Source organism: Anomaloglossus baeobatrachus, chromosome 3, assembly GCF_048569485.1.
Source record: "Anomaloglossus baeobatrachus isolate aAnoBae1 chromosome 3, aAnoBae1.hap1, whole genome shotgun sequence".
NCBI lineage: Eukaryota > Metazoa > Chordata > Amphibia > Anura > Aromobatidae > Anomaloglossus > Anomaloglossus baeobatrachus.
The window spans coordinates 502,849,487-502,864,128 of NC_134355.1; the positions used below are offsets into that span (position 1 = coordinate 502,849,487).

Consider the following 14,642-nt stretch of genomic DNA (forward strand, 5'->3'; position numbering starts at 1 on the left):
AGCTGTGCGCACACTGCGTTTTTTTCTCAAGAAAATTCTTTGTGAAGCTTTTCTTGAGAAAATTTCTTGAGAAAATGTGCATGTCACTTCTTTTCCGCAGGTACCTGCGGAATACCCCCGGTATTTCACTCCATTCACTGTAATGTAATCGCGAAATTCCGGGGGTATACCGCAGGTAGCAAAAGATGGGCGGTATACCCCCCGGTATAGCCGCGATTTACCTCCGGTAATGCTCATCGCTGCCTGCGGTTTTGCAGGGAGTGATGTCATTATGACAGAAGAGGAAGCGGAGCAGAGTAAACACAGACGTCACACTCCCTGGACGCCGCACAGAAGCACTTCCGTGTGACATCCGGCGGGTGCCCGTGCAGTCTGTGTCCCGCTCCGGCCCCGCGGCTGCCTGCCCTGCAGTGTGTCAGTGTCTGCCCGCAGTGTCAGCAGCTTGTCACCCTCCAGCGCAGGCACTGACACACAGCAGTGCGTGCAGCCGCGGGGATGCCGAGCGCTGCTGTCAGGAGGTGAGATGAGATCATTACCTGCTGTGATGATCTCCTGCCTCCTGACGTCACCGCTGTCACTGCCGTCTATGCCCGCGGCCCAAGACTGTCACTAGCGGTGACATAACGGGCTCTCGCGATACTGCTGACAACGCGGCGGGCATAGAAGTCAGTGACAGCGCTGATGGCAGGACTGCAGGAGATCATCACAGCAGGTAATGATCTCATCTAACCTCCTGACAGCAGCACTTGTCATCCCCTGCAGTGACCTGAGCTGACCTATGGATGTTAGCTCAGGTCACTGCATTACTCTCCCAGCCAATGGGGAACCTTCTGTTCTTCACTTACTGGGACAGTGACTATGGTATGGATCGTCGTGGGACCCCCCCCCCCCCTTATTGGATTACGCCGGACCCGGATTTGATTGTTCTTGTCAATAAATTGGTGAAAGAGTGAATGTGGGGAGTGTTTTTTCAAATAAAACTTTTTTTGTTGTCTATTTATTTTTTATTTCTTACTGACTGGGTTGGTGATGTCAGGTATCTGATAGACATGTGACATCACGAACCCCAGGGCTTGATGCCAGGTGACATTACACATCTGGCATCAACCCCATATATTACCCCGTTTGCTACCGCACCAGGGCAACGGGATGAGTTGGGGCGAAGCGCCAGGATTGGCACGTCTAATGGATGCGCCACTTCTGGGGCGGCTGCGGCCTGCTATTTTTTCATATGTTCATGGCAGTAATGCAGATTCCATTTTTCACATTTTCACTCTTCATATAGCTATTGGATTTTTCAAGTCAGTATTCACACAGCAGTTTCTGCTATTCCATGTATTCCCCTTACATAGTCACTGGTGTGCATACCTTATCTCCCCATAGTGATGTTTTTTTAGGTTTTTTGCACCCAGTTCAGACTTAGAATGGTGTTCCAAACGTTATTCGTTATTGTTAGTAGTTTTTCGTTTGTGAACCCTCCCCACCACACCTATTGCCAATCCATATAATACGCATAAATAGCCTGGGTCTCAGCTTCCCATACACGGTAAGTTTTTTAACTGCATGAGAGGACACACACAAGCTAGGGACCCCAACGTAGAGAAATACTCTGGCGTAGTGTTGGGGCTCTATTGCATTGATCAATTCAGTAGCTAAATTTCTCTTGATTCATATGTTCATGGCAGTAATGCAGATTCCATTTTTCACATTTTCACTCTTCATATAGCTATTGGATTTTTCAAGTCAGTATTCACACAGCAGTTTCTGCTATTCCATGTATTCCCCTTACATAGTCACTGGTGTGCATACCTTATCTCCCCATAGTGATGTTTTTTTAGTTTTTTTGCACCCAGTTCAGACTTAGAATGGTGTTCCAAACGTTATTCGTTATTGTTAGTAGTTTTTCGTTTGTGAACCCTCCCCACCACACCTATTGCCAATCCATATAATACGCATAAATAGCCTGGGTCTCAGCTTCCCATACACGGTAAGTTTTTTAACTGCATGAGAGGACACACACAAGCTAGGGACCCCAACGTAGAGAAATACTTTGGCGTAGTGTTGGGGCTCTATTGCATTGATCAATTCAGTAGCTAAATTTCTCTTGATTCATATGTTCATGGCAGTAATGCAGATTCCATTTTTCACATTTTCACTCTTCATATAGCTATTGGATTTTTCAAGTCAGTATTCACACAGCAGTTTCTGCTATTCCATGTATTCCCCTTACATAGTCACTGGTGTGCATACCTTATCTCCCCATAGTGCTATTTTTAGGCTGGGGAGTGTCCAATTACAGTGGACCTCCCTAGTCTGAGAATATCAGACCTCAGCTGTCCGCTTTACCTTGGCTGGTGATCCAATATGGGGGGGACCCCACGTTTTTTGTTTTAAATTATTTATTTAATGTAAAATAACAGCGTGGGGTTCCCTCTGTTTTGGATTACCAGCCAAGGTGAAGCTGCCAGCTGTGGTCTGCAGGCTGCAGCCGTCTGCTTTACCCTCGCTGGCTACAAAAGATGGGGGGACCTCACGTCATTTTTTTTTAATTATTTACTTATTTTTTGGCTAAATACAAGGCTAGGCACCCTTTAGTGTCACATGAAAGTCACTAAAGGGTGCCAGCTTAGAATATGCAGGGGGGTGGAACATTATATAGGTCTTTCTCATCTATCTATCTATATTCATCTATCCATCTTTCCCTCTATCCATTATCTGTCTATCTATCGATTATCTATCTATTATCTATATTATTTATTGCAGTTCAGCATAAAAAAACTGCAGGGACAAACTTGTGGAAAAACGCGGCAAAAACGCATGCGTTTTCCCCGCGGTTTTGTTGCGGTTTTTTACCGCAGGTGCGGTAATCTTCAATTCCCAGAAGTTTCTCAAGAAAAATCACTTTTCTAGTGCGCACACAACCTTAAGGCGACCTGGCAATGGCCAAAGACTATGGCATTATTCTATTGAAGATATCTCCCCTAGATGCAATCTGTAAAACTATGAATCTGATTTGTACACTTCGGAGCTTGTGCAGAGCTGTAATGGCACGGTGTGTATTTGGCCTAATATTAACCCCTTAGCGACCAGGCCACTAAGGCCAGCTAGACTGCCGGGTTTAGGCACAGTGTGCATGTTCAGAAGTTACCGTACTTCCGGTCATGAGTACTATAAAGCCGGGTGTACACGTTCTTCCTTCAGAGAGGTCTAGTGTGCATGACTGGAAGTGCCAGGGACTTCTGATCATGTGCACTAAGGCTACTTTCACACTTGCGTTGGACAGCTTCCGTAGCATTGCGTTGTGTGACGGATGCAACGGATGCGTTGCATATAATAGCACAACGGATGCTACGGAACGTACAAAACAACGGAAAGCTTTTTTTTTTTCTTCTTTACAGTTTTACCGGCAGCAGACAACTGTCACTTGCCGGCGGCCGGGCATGCCGGCGGGTGGGCGCTCAGCTGAGCGTTCAGCCACAGCGAGACAAAATAAAGTTTGTGATTTAAAAAAAAAAAAAAGCATGCGCAGTGAAATAATACGGATTGCGTTGCTCAAAAAAAGTTACATGCTGCGTTTCTTCCGCCCGACACAGCGTCAAAATAACGACGCTGCGTCGTCCAGCGGATGCAACGCAGACACTTGCGTTACAGTGCGTTGTCCATACAAGTCTATGGAGAATAGTGCAGTGCGTTAACAGACTGCGCTATTCTCCATAGTGACGGACTCCGCTGAACGCAAGTGTGAAAGTACCCTAAAAGGGGCTTTACACGCTGCGACATCGCTAATGCGGTGTCGTTGGGGTCACGGAATTTGTGACGCACATCCGGCCGCATTAGCGATGTTGCTGCGTGTGACACCGATGAGCGATTTTGCATCGTTGCAGAAACGTGCAAAATCGCTCATCGGTGACATGGGGGTCCATTCTCGATTATCGTTACTGCAGCAGTAACGATGTAGTTCGTCGCTCCTGCGGCAGCACACATCGCTATGTGTGATGCCGCAGGGACGAGGAACCTTTCCTTATCTGCCTCCCGGCCGCTATGAGGAAGGAAGGAGGTGGGCGGGATGTTACGTCCCGCTCATCTCCGCCCCTCCGCTTCTATTGGGCGGCCGCTCAGTGACGTTGCTGTGACGCCGCACGGACCGCCCTCTTAGAAAGGAGGCGGTTCGCCGGTCACAGCGACGTCGCCGGGCAGGTGAGTATGTGTGACGGGTCTGCGCGATGTTGTGCGGCACGGGCAGCGATTTGCCCGTGACGCACAACAGATGGGGGCGGGTACCCACGCTAGCGATATCGGGACCGATATCGCAGCGTGTAAAGTAGCCTTTAGTCTAAACCCGGCGTCTGAGGTTGGTGACAACAGACACAGGTACGCGCGTCACCGCTGATGACACTGGGCAATAGGCATTCAATAGCCTACAGGGGCGTGCTAACATGCTAAGAGGGCAGACTAATCGGGGGATATAACGCCCTTGCGACTAATTTCTGTGCTCATTAGCATATAATAAAAGATCTTTAGAAATAGTTTATCTAAAGATCTCTTTATCTATGCTAGTGTATACAGGGACAGTTAGGCAGGGACTAGCAATATGCACCCAGAACTGCTCGCGGTTCTCAGTGCACATTGCATCTCCCAGGTTCCTTTAAATCTGACGTGTCACTTTGTGTCAATAACCCTACAATATTTCAACATATCCCAGTGATTTTGAGAGTGTTTTTCCGTGACATATTATATTTTATTAGGCAGGGTAAGCCAGGCTCAACCACTATAAGTAAATAGGTGCTATTGGGGTAAATAGACAAACTAAGAAGTAAGAACCCCAGCACTCACATAGTGGACAAATATAGTAATTTTGAATATTTTTATTAGTATTTTTTTGATAATCTGCAAAAAAGTGCACCAAGTAATTTAGCAAAACACCCGACGTTTCGGCTACTAGAGCGTTTTTCAAGGTTTTGCGTGAAGGTAAAGGAGAGGCAACATGGGTCACTGGCGGACTGCCATCAAGGACACACTGTGAGGTGCCACACTTTTGCAGTATATCAAATTCGACCAAAAGTCAGGAAATAATGGGAGTGTAATGCTTCTGTAGGCACCGCCATCACTACTGTCACCACTACTCCACCAGGACTCTTTCTCCTCCCCAGCACCTCACCTACAGAGGCATTACATTCCCATCATTTCCTCATTTCCTGACCTTTGGTCAAATTGGGAATGTCACGGTGGTGGCCGTTGCCCGGTTCCGTGCCCTGGGCCATTTTTGTAATGGGGAGTGTATTTACAGGGGAATTAGGTTAGTGTTTATACGTGACGCCACTTGCGGTGTTGCGGCTATTTAGATGGAGCCACCACTGCAGAATGTCACTACTGGGACTGGTGTTAATTGCAGCCTGGATAGTAGGCCCTCCACAAGCAGGGTCAGGCCTGATGTGACGGACGTCGGAAGAAGGTAGTCCCCACACAGGTTTAGTGCAACTGTTTTTTACTCACTGCTGGTTGATGGTAACTGGTTACCCGAGGCCGGCTGTTTTCACCTCCAGGTCCCCTTCGTGCCAGTGTAGTGATCTGGTACCTTCTTCCCCTGCACCTGCCTTTCGTAAATGGCGTAGAGCAACTGGGGGTCCCTGTCCGGTCGTTTGTCCACTTCTGTCCGCCTGACGGTAGCGTGAACCCTGTGGGGTTGGAGTCTCTGGTCCTGTTCCCGGTTTTCCCTTTGCTACTGAGTCTTCGGATTCTTAAGGTCAGCGAGATCTTGATGGTCCCCTCGCTGTGCAGGTGTTAACAGGTCGGCTTGGAGCTCCTTCCCGTCCAAGGGTCCTGTACCCCATTGGTGCGTAGTTCTGGGAGTACTCCACTGGCAACTACTCTCCAGGGTACCAGGTCACTGTTAACCCTGCGTCAGTACATCTCCTCCCGTCCACCTTCACTCCTCGACTCCCTCAGAATATCTGACTCCCTGTCCTCAGTCCGCCCCTCCCACCTGGTCAACTAGTGGACTGGATTGGCTCCACCTCTAGGCGGCCATCCATTGGTCCGACTCTAGCCCTGTACAATTGTATGGGGGATTGTTGGGGAAAACTGGGATTACCTGGAGTTTTTGTGTGTGACCGACACTGGTCTCCCGGGGCCCTATGGGGTAGGCCCTGCATCCTGGTGGGGATGCAGAACCTTGTAGCACCCTGATGGCTTCAGGGGCGCTTCATTCAGAACTGATGTCAGGTAGTTTATTAACCCTTCAGCTGCTTTTCAGGAATTAAAGTGGCATCACAGGAAAGAAAAACTAATTTTTACCACCTAAATGTTGCCAGCTTCTGAACAGGTCACTATATCTGTCAGACTAAGGCCGTAACTTGGCCGTGAACTGGCAGCCATCAGGACCGCACGATCATGATCTCAGAATGGCGATGGGGTTAGGCTGAGGCCACACGGGGATTTGTGCGAGTCCTCGCATGACACTTGCCTCATGCTTGCAGCAAAGCGGGAGCTGAGTGTCATGCGACTGTGGTCCAATTGTGCGATCAGACCACAGTTGCAGAGGGGAGGGTCGGCGCTGTGGAGGAGAGGGAGGGATTTATCTCCCTATCTCCTCTGTTGCCGGCTGATGCGAGAATCACACTGTTCTCACGTTACACCGGTGTAACGCGAGAGCAATGCAATGTTTTTTTCGCCCCATAGACTTGAATGCTTGTTACGACTGTTTTTTTCGGACCGATTAGGGCTGAGAATATAATCGCTCATGGCTGCCCCATAGAGTAACATTGGGCCCAGTGGAATGGGATTTTTTTTATCGCATTCCACGTGCTCCGTATTACTCGCCATGTGTGCTAGGCTTTATAGAAGGAGTACCCCACACTGTTAACCATCTATATGCCGCAGTCACTATTGACAGCAGTATCTAAGGGGTTAAACAGCCATAGTCAGTGTCAACACCGATTGTGTCTGATGCAGCAGGGATTCAGCTATAGTACACAGCTGACATAACACATCTTCACCCATTAGGGGATGCTATTCACTTATGTCTCTGGTCAGTTATGTCATGTTGGTGGTCACCAAAGGGTTTAAATAGATTTTAAATTATGTTTTGTGACACAGAACTGATTATTTCACTTCCTGTCACATTAGCGGGGTATATCTCTTTAATATCAGTACACTACCAAGTAAAAGGTAAAGGTTACATTATCTGTATTTAGCAGGTAAATATTAAATAGACATCACAAAAGGGTTATAGATAGTCACAATATAAAATAAAAGTGACATAAAATGGGTATTGCTTACCTTTTCAATCCCCCACTGCTCAGGTGGTAGCCCGAGAGTCCTGTAGTGATGATGTCACATCCATAATTCATAAGACTGTTGCTACCAATCACTGGCATCATTGGTAAGGTTGGCATGTGACCACTAATGCCAGTGATTGTGAACAGTGGGTATGATACCATCTACCATCACTAAAGGCTCAGGAGGGACCTTTGCAGCAGCTCAGAATACCTAAGTAATGTAATTTTATTATATTAACACAATTTTAAATGTTACCCCTTTTAAAAAAAAATGTGCAGCCCCTTTAACACTGTTGAGCATTATTCTTCGTTATTAGGTAAAGAGGATTATTGAGCCCACCGAGACCATCACTTTCTGGAATCATGTAAGGATCTGTTCACACGCTACTTTTTTAAATATTTTTTTGCTTATATTTTTTCTTTATGTGCAGAAAAAAATGCAGCGTTTTACAGTAGTAGGAAAATAAATTAAATGTATAAAATCTCATTCACACGTGTTTTTTCCCTTGTGTGATTGTTTTATTTTTTCAAACAGTATGTCAATTCTTTCAGCATTTCAGTTTAATTTGTGAAAGAAAGCTGCAAAAACACAAACAACGCAGAACAAGTGGGCATAATATTCGCGTTTTTCTTGCTAATCCTCTGCCTTTTTCGTGGGAAAAAACACGCAATATGTAAACATTCCCTAAAGACCGCTTTACACGCTGCGACATCGCTACCCGATGCTAGCGATGTCGAGCGTGATAGCACCCGCCCCCATCGTACGGCCGATATGTGGTGATTGCTGCCGTAGAGAACATTATCGCTACGGCAGCGTCACACACACATACCTGCTCTGCGACGTCGTTGTGACCGGCAAACTGCCTCCTTTCTAAGGGGGCGGTTCGCCGGCCAGAGCGACGTAACTAAGCGGCTGCCCAATCAAAGCGGAGGGGCGGAGATAAGCAAGACAAACATCCCGCCCACCTCCTTCCTTCCTCATTGCTGGCGGGACGCAGGTAAGGAGAGGTTCCTCGTTCCTGCGGTGTCACACGGAGCGATGTGTGCTGCCGCAGAAACGAGGAACAACATCGTTACTGCAGCAGCAATGATATTTGGGAAGAGGGGGGCATGTCACCGATTAGCGATTTTGAACGTTTTTGCTACGATTCAAAATCGCTAATAGGTGTCACATGCAACGACATCACTAAAGCGGCCGGATGTGCGTCACAAATTCCGTGACCCCAACAAGATCGCTTTAGCGATCTCGTAGCGTGGAAAGCCACCTTAAGTCACCAGTCTTTTACTTATACCTGCAGTCAGCATGTAATTCACAGGTTTTGTGTGGAGTTCGGCTTCAATTCTTACTTCACGTGTTATAAAATAATATGAAAAAGAAACAATCAATTACTGTGGAGGCGGTAATCGCATTGTGCTTGTTTATATCGCCCTAAATGCCTGGGGTATCATCAAGCAGTGAAAGGAAGGTCGCACACAAGTCTGGTAAGCTACACGCCTGAGGCCATAGTTGGGTGTTACAGCAGCAATTTCAGTCTTCATAATCGTCAAATTTCAATTAGTTATTAGGCATATAAACAGATGGTGGAAGCCTGAAGGAAAACATGTCCAAAGGCTGAAGTCGCTCCAGCACAGTAATTGACAGTAGTAATTTCTGCAACTTCTAAAAAAAAATATTTCACACTATTTTCAATTATTCGTGAAGAAGCTGCTGCAGGCGAAGGGTTATCATGAGAAAAATCTCGACTCATCCAAAAGAGGAATTTTTCCTGTCTCTGTTCTTTGTCACAGAAGAATGATTTCTTTGTATAAGGATATCTGTTCTCTTCCAATGTGGAAAAATTACCTGTATAATTAGTCAAGATGTCAGTCTTTAGGTAAACTGTGAAGCATGTGCAGACGCAGTAAACATAAAATTATGAGCCACAGCGCCCCATCTTCTGTTCTACTACCATAGCAAAAGTAGGCACAAAAACCTCAAACTCATTAGACAATGCATTCTCCAAAACTACCCTCATTTGCAGCACATATTTACTGTTACTACGTGTTTAGCAATGTTACACCTTAAAGAGGTGGTCCACTACAAAGCAAAGTGGCCACATCGATGTAAAGCTGAGACAGAAGACTTTTTCTAAATACCTTCTGTTGTCAATTCTGCCTGTGAGTGGCGCTATCGCTGTCCGCTCATCCCCATCCCATGACCCGGGCTGCAGTGATCTCTGATGTCCAGTGATGTCACGTCAACTTCTGGAATTGGAAGTTGACTCGGCATCACCGAGGCGGGACCCAGTCTCCTTGAGTGACTGGCTGTGAGCGGAATTTCCTCCCACGTCACTGCCCATCATCTTGCGCATTCTCTCCTTTACCGCAGAGCGCAGTAAGCAGTTGCGATGCTGGGCTGTGATGTACGGTGAAATTCCACCCACAGCCCAGTCACTCACGGATATTATTATATGGAGAGAAGGTATGCACACCAGTTACTATGCAAGGGGAATACATGTAATAGCAGAAACTGCTGTGTGAATACTGGCCTGAAAAATACAATAGCTACATGCAAAAATGCATATAGTGATTTTGTTTTTAGGTTTTTGCACCCAGTTCAGACTTACAATGGTGTTCCAAACGTTATTTCTTTATTTGTTAGTAGTCTTTCGTTTGTGAACCCGACCCCACCCATACCTTGCCGGTCCACATTATACCTATATAGCCTGGGTCTCAGCTTCCCATACATGGTAAGTTTTTTTAACTGCATGAGAGGACACACATTAGCTAGGGACCCCAAAAATAAGAGAATACTGTGAACAGGTTATGGGGCTCTGTTGCATTGATCAATTCAATAGCTAAATTTCTCTTTATTCATATTTCATGGCAGTAATGCAGATTCCAATTTCATTTTTACATGTAGCTATTGTATTTTTCAGGCCAGTATTCACACAGCAGTTTCTGCTATTACATGTATTCCCCTTGCATAGTCACTGGTGTGCATACCTTCTCTACATATAGTGATGTTTTTTCACGTTTTTGCACCCAGTTCAGACTTAGAATGGTGTTCCAGTCACTCACGGAGACTGACTCCCACCTCGGTGATGCTGGGTCAACTTCCAATTCCAGAAGTTGACGTGACATCACTGGACATCACAGGTCACTGCAGCCCGGGTCACAGGATGAGCAGACAGCGATAGCGGCACTCACAGGCAGAATTGAGAACAGAAGGTATTTAGAAAAAGCCTTCTATCACAGCTTTACATCAATATAGCCACTATACTTTGTAGTGGACTACCCCTTTAGCTACCTCCAGTATGTCCACAGACGTTAAATGACCGGACAGTTCACATAATACTCTGCAATAATGCTCTAATATGTCATTGCATAGTAAGCTGCAATATCATTCTAGGGCACAGTGCCACCTCTGAGATATAGTTAGATCCCTCATAAAGATGGCAGAAACGGTATATTACCATCTCTGCCTTTCTAATTGTTGTATACAGTTGTATACATACCTCTGAAGGAATACAGATTAGGAGAAACTGACAGTGCTTTTTCCTCTGGCCCCAGTAATCATGATTGCCAGGTGCTAGGAGGGAGCAGGAGCTGCTGGGTCATAACAGACTCAGATCAGCTCAGTAGTGCAGCCAGAAGGCTGATGTTGCCCTGCAACTGGGATGAATGTGACAGTTATAGGGTAAATCTACTTACATAATCACCAGTTTTTGTCTGTTCTCCTATTCCATCATGCACCACGCCACTGTCAGTTGTGCATCTGTAGTTCGAACTGCACCTGTGCAAGTTACACACATCACCCGCAGATCCACACACGGCTCCACCCCCGCACATTACACACGCGACCCCCCTCCCCTCCACATTACACACGCGGTTCTGCCCCCCCGCATATTACACATGCGGCTCCATCCCCTGCACATTATACCCGCGGCTCCGCCCCACACACATTACAACCTCAGCTCCGCCCCCGCACATTATACCCACGGCTCCGCCTCCCGCATATTATACCCGGGGCTCCACCCCCCGCACATTTTACCCGCAGCTCCGCTCACCGCACATTATACCCGCGGCTCCGCCCCCCACACATTATACCCTTATACTTTTATATTACACTAGAAGGTGGCCCGATTCTACGCATCGGGTATTCTAGAATTTACGTATTGTGTAGTTCATGTATGATTTTTGTTTATATATATATATATATATATATATATATATATATATATATATATATATAGATGTTGTTGTGTGTAGTTACCAAGTGTTTGTGTAGGGCGCTGTACATGTTCTGAGTGTCGCGGGGGGTGAGAGCGGTGTTGTATGTGTGTTGCGTTGTTTGTGGAGCGCTGTGTGTCTGTAGCGTTGTGTGTGTGTGTGTGTTGTGCGGTTTGTGTGTGTGTGGTGTGTTTTGGGGGGAGGTATGTTTTGAGCAATGTGTGTGTTGTGCAGTATGTGCGTATATTTGTGTGTGCAGCGTTGTCTGTGTGTGTGGGTGTCTGTGTAGGGCGTTGTTTGTGATTCCTAGTGTGTGTGTGTTGTGCAGTGCGCGTGTGTGTGTGTGTTGGGGGGAGGTGTGCACCTCCCATCGTGCTCCATCCCCCATGCTGCGCACCCCCCATCGTGTTGCATCCCCCATGCTGCGCACTCCCAAACGTGCTCCATCCGCCATGCTGCGCACTCCCAAACGTGGTCCATCCGCCATGCTGCGCACTCCCAAACGTGCTCCATCCGCCATACTGCGCACTCCCCATCGTGCTGCATCCCCCATGCTGCGCACTCCCAAACGTGCTCCATCCGCCATGCTGCGCACTCCCCATCGTGCTCTATCCGCCATGCTGCACACTCCCAAACGTGCTCCATCCGCCATGCTGCGCACTCCCAAACGTGCTCCATCCGCCATGCTGCGCACCCCCTATCATGCTCCATCCGCCATGCTGCGCACTCCCAAACGTGCTCCACCCGCCATGCTGCGCACTCCCAAACGTGCTCCATCCGCCATGCTGCGCACTCCCAAACGTGGTCCATCCGCCATGCTGCGCACTCCCAAACGTGGTCCATCCGCCATGCTGCGCACTCCCAAACGTGCTCCATCCGCCATGCTGCGCACTCCCAAACGTGCTCCATCCGCCATGCTGCGCACTCCCCATCGTGCTCCATCCGCCATGCTGCGCACTCCCCATCGTGCACCATCCGGCATGCTGCGCACTCCCAAACGTGCTCCATCCGCCATGCTGCGCACTCCCAAACGTGCTCCATCCGCCATGCTGCGCACTCCCAAACGTGCTCCATCCGCCATGCTGCGCACTCCCAAACGTGCTCCATCCGCCATGCTGCGCACTCCCAAACGTGGTCCATCCGCCATGCTGCGCACTCCCAAACGTGCTCCATCCGCCATGCTGCGCACTCCCAAACGTGCTCCATCCGCCATACTGCGCACTCCCAAACGTGCTCCATCCGCCATACTGCGCACTCCCCATCGTGCACCATTCGGCATGCTGCGCACTCCCAAACGTGCTCCATCCGTCATGCTGCGCACTCCCAAACGTGCTCCATCCGTCATGCTGCGCACTCCCAAACGTGCTCCATCCGCCATGCTGCGCACTCCCAAACGTGCTCCATCCGCCATGCTGCGCACCCCTCATCATGCTCCATCCGCTTGGGAGTGCGCAGCATGCCGGATGGTGCACGATGGGGAGTGCGCAGTATGGCGGATGGAGCACGTTTGGGAGTGCGCAGTATGGCGGATGGAGCACGTTTGGGAGTGCGCAGCATGGCGGATGGAGCACGTTTGGGAGTGCGCAGCATGGCGGATGGACCACGTTTGGGAGTGCGTAGCATGGCGGATGGACCACGTTTGGGAGTGCGCAGCATGGGGGATGCAGCACGATGGGGAGTGCGCAGTATGGCGGATGGAGCACGTTTGCTCAGCCTCTCTCCTTCCAGCCTCCCTCAGCATCAGCCTCCCCCTCCCAGCCTTCCCCAAGATCAGCCTCTCTGCTCCCAGCCTCCTCCAGCACGCCGTGCTCCTCTGCCGACACTCACCCACACCCGATCGCATCCACTCACCCACACAACCGATCGCATCCACTCACCCACACAACCGATCGCATCCACTCACCCACACAACCGATCGCATCCACTCACCCACACAACCGATCGCATCCACTCACACACACAACCGATCGCATCCACTCACACACACCCGATCGCATCTACTCACACACACCCGATCGCATCCACTCACACACACCCGATCGCATCCACTCACACACACCCGATCGCATCCACTCACACACACAGACACTGACGATATTGCACATACGCGCTGATACTCACAACTTCCGGGGATATCACATGCTTCTGGCCATGTGATCCTCCGTCAGGTCCTGGAAGCTCACAGCACAATATCGCCGCTGAGAAGCAAGCGATATCCCAGGATGTTGTGAGTATTTGGATGCGATGTGATGTGTGTGAGTGAGTGTGATCTGATTTGTGTGTGTGTATGTGTGTGCTGTTATGTGTGTGCTGTTATGTTATGTATGTTCCGCAGCTGCAGGACCTTGATGTGTGGATGCGATGTGATGTGTGTGAGGTGTGTATGAGAGTGAGTGTGAGCCGGTGTACACTGGTAACTATGATACACATCGGGTAACTAAGGGACCTTAGTTACCCGATGTGTATAATGGTTACCAGCTTTCACGGCCTCCGTTAAGATCCCAGCATCGCAAGGTTATGTGTGGCGCTGCCGGGATCCTGACGGAGCCGGTGTAGAAGCAAGCGATATCCCAGGATGTTGTGATGTGTGAGGTGTGTGTGAGAGTGAGTGTGATCTGATGCGTGTGTGTGTACTCACCTGGGAATCGGAGCCCCGTGTCAGTTGGGCCACAGCGAGCGTGCATTGCGTGAGGGGGGCGGGGCCTGCAGAGAGCCGGGGCGAGAGGCCAATCCGTGTGGGGGGGCGGGGCCATGGCGAGCCCAGCGGCCAATCAGCTTTGTGTCCCCGTAAGGACACAATTTCGGAGCATGACAGACAGACAGACAGACAGACAGAATAAGGCAATTATATATATAGATAGTGGATCAATAAAGAAGTAGCTTTTTATAATTCTAGTGAAATTTCATCCTTTTGCTGAATCCCAATTCTCCTACATTTTTATATATATATATATATATATATATATATATATATATATATATACATACATACATACATACATACATACATACATACACATACACCGTCAGTTGCACGGGCGCAGTTTGACTGATGCTCCAGCTTCCACGTCCTCACTGCATGTGTCGCGGGCGGCGGGGAGCTGCGCTCGCTAACGCTCGGGTCCGGCGCTGCTGCTGCTTGGTGGCTCGAGT

The 14,642-nt window shown here is 48.7% G+C and overlaps 1 long non-coding RNA gene across 1 annotated transcript; it reads right to left on the bottom strand.

Annotated features, from left to right (window-relative positions):
- Positions 1-7,782: 7,782 nt before the first annotated feature.
- LOC142295469 (uncharacterized) lies at positions 7,783-14,198 on the bottom strand. The gene is made up of 3 exons (XR_012751465.1): positions 14,128-14,198; positions 10,971-11,052; positions 7,783-9,120 (listed from the first exon to the last, which is right to left on the bottom strand). It is a non-coding gene; the product is annotated as an uncharacterized LOC142295469 (long non-coding RNA).
- Positions 14,199-14,642: the final 444 nt, after the last annotated feature.